This window comes from Triticum aestivum, chromosome 5B, assembly GCF_018294505.1.
Source record: "Triticum aestivum cultivar Chinese Spring chromosome 5B, IWGSC CS RefSeq v2.1, whole genome shotgun sequence".
Classification (NCBI taxonomy): domain Eukaryota; kingdom Viridiplantae; phylum Streptophyta; class Magnoliopsida; order Poales; family Poaceae; genus Triticum; species Triticum aestivum.
In genome coordinates, this window is record NC_057807.1 from 10,452,624 (window position 1) to 10,455,784 (window position 3,161).

Sequence of the window (3,161 nt, forward strand, 5' to 3'; positions counted from 1 at the left end):
TACCGGGGCATCCCAAGCTTAGATGATTGAGACTTTTTGGAATATTATTTTGGGATGCCTAGCTTGAGTTTTTGTGTCTCCTTACTTCCTTTTATATCACGGTTTTCCTAAATCTCAAAAACTTCATGCACACAAAACTCAACTGGAACTCGTGAGATGAGTTAGTATAAATCAATGTAAAAACCTTATCATTCACTATTGTAGCAAATCACTAAAATTATTATTCAACATCGCATTCTAAATGCATCTGTATATTTAATACTTCCATCCTCAAACAGAATCATTAAACAAGCAAATATATGCAAATAATGCAAACATAACAGCAATTTGTCTAAATAGGACAGTTTATAAAAAGTGCAATTATACTCATACTTCCCAAACTCCAGAAATTCTAAAATGTTAGCATGTTGTAGAAAATTTGTTGCTTCTTACTTGCAAAATAAGCATGGTAAAGGTTATCCTTGACATTTTTATTGAAACAACAACATGTAGACTTGCAAAATAAGCATGGTAAAGGTTATCCTTGACATTTTTATTGAAATAAAAGATGCAAAATATTATTCTAAACAACAGTAAGCAAATACTAAACAAATTTAATGACGCTTCAAGCAAAACTCATATCATGTGACGAATAAAAATATAGGGTCAGTCAAAAAACAAGCCCAACCCAACAAACAACCCATGACAGGAAAAACAACACGAATCTTAGAGCAAAAATCAATGGGCAGAAAATTGACTGGCCCAAATTCAAAATTCAGGCAACTTACAAGTAGCCAAAGTGACAATAAAAGGTCCACCTAGCAAAACTCGTTCCTTGTCTCAAAAAAAGCAAAACTCGTTCCATCGTTGATTCTCAACCCTAGATTCATTCGTCAATGCAGTTATTAGTGCTAATTACAACTTGCATCATTTTCATCTTTGCCCCTTGGTTCATATGGTAGTTTACAAGTTACAAACAAGAAACTGCATGCGCCCAACACAACACTAAAATTAGCTAGTCGAGGCATGCATGCACTGCACTGCACCGGGCTGAGAACCCAAAGTTATTTTGTTGTCTTCCCTATATATGCACGCACACAGCGACTAGAATCTGGAAGGTTTCCCTATATAACGAGTTCTGAAGTCGATCGGCGGGTTCCATGCAACTTCATCATATGTATTAATTTAGCTACACAGATGTTAACTAATCATATATGTACCAGAGCACTTCATAGCTTATAACGAAATGCAGCGATGCAATTAAAAGACAATCTTCGTGCATGAGTTAGACCGTCATCGAGCAATGTGTTTACCACACCACCATCTTGCATATATATGAAGATCGATCCAATCCAGGTAGCTGTTAATTACAAGAGAAATAAACATCAAAACTAATCAAGAGTAGTGATGGGCTCGAAGATGGGGAAGAACAAGAACGGTCTGGTGGTGTCAGCCAGCGTCCTTGGCGTGCTGACGATCTTCTTCTGAGTGATCGGGGCGATCCTCGTGGTGGCAGTATGCACAGCAAGCTAGATCTCTTCCTCGATCGGTGCTCCTTGTGTGCGGGATTTTTTGACCGTGTGTGTGTACGTTCATGCAGACAGCTCCGCATAGCAACCGCGATGACTGTAACTACAGGTCGTCGGCGATGCCCTACGACATCGTGGCGGCGGTGCTGGCGCTGACGACTCAGATTGTCGCCAGTGCGGCCATCGGCGGCTGCTTCGGGAGGCGTCCCACTCCGAAAAGCAAGGGCAAGCGCGTCCTCGCCATCCTCTTGTTCATCCTCTCATGGTATGTAGCCAGCTATCGAGGAACCAAATACGCAAATGTTTCCGCATCTATTCGAATCTACTGCTTCTCTCATGTGTTATACTCCCTCCATTCCAAAATAAGTGTTTCAACTTTGTACTAACTTTAGTATAAAGAGATACTAAAGTGGAGACACTTATTTTGGGACAAAATGAGTATGCTCTGGAATCGACATGTTATAGGTTTGTTCATTTATATATTAAATTAATGAAAAAACTAACGCCCACACGTGTGGTATCTTACACATCGCTCACACGCCTCCATCACCACTCATTTTGCCACGTATGAATAGATGACATCAGCAGGAATCTTTTTGGTTTTCGGCTTAAATTTTTTTATCTCCTAATTAAAAAATCAAATTAAAAATCCACTTTCATCATTAAATCTGTCTCAACGAGATCTTCAAAACTAGACCCCATGTTGATATGTTTCGATGAAATTTGTTTTTGCCCAAAAGTTGCCATGATGTTTACACTATAGTTGCTATAGTGCTTAAACTAAAGTTGCCATGTGGCAATTTTAGTTTGTAGAGCATTGCAATTTTAGTTTTTTGATGATGACAATTCCAGTACTTTGATCATGAAAATTATTTTTTGTATGAACCATAGCAATTTTAAGTGCATGTATCATGGCAATTTTAGTTTATGGTTCATGACAAGTCTAGTTTCTTAATTCCCCATTTTATAATATGTCAAAATTTACTTTTAAATGTAGAAGAAAATAGTTGAAACATATCATGGCAACTTCAGTGTAAACATCATGGCAATTCATCTGCAATAGACATGGCAACTTTTAACCCAAAAAAATTCATCGAAATAAATTGATATAAGATCTAGTTTCAAAGATCTTGTCGCGAGGGATTTAATGGTGAAAATGGATCTTCAATCGGATTTGTCATTTAAGAGATAAAACATTTTAAAAACTCAAAATCCAAAAAAATTCTCACATGCATGCATGCGGTGACGTGGCGCAGTGTGTGTGTTATAGGGCGTGTGAGCGGGTTTGGCTCCCACAACACATGTGGGCGTTATTGTGATCTCTTCGTGCATACTTGCAGGACCCTCGCGGTTGCAACGGTGATAATATTTTTGCTGGTCGCCGTGACGGTTGGGTCTAGAGGCTATTTTCAATTTTACTTGGACGATGCCAATTGTAACACACCAGGTGTTTTAATTTTCGTGGTGGCGACGGTCTTATTTAAACTAGTTGTCGGTCTTGACATAGTCTCGTATATCCTCTTTTAGAAGGTTGGCCTCCTTCGGTGCCGACCGTGGTGTCTAAAGTTGGTGCCGGGCCTTCTCATTCTGCATGTTGAAATCAAGTGTGAGGTTAGCTCATGCCGCAATGGCATGGTTGTCTTGTGTATGCCA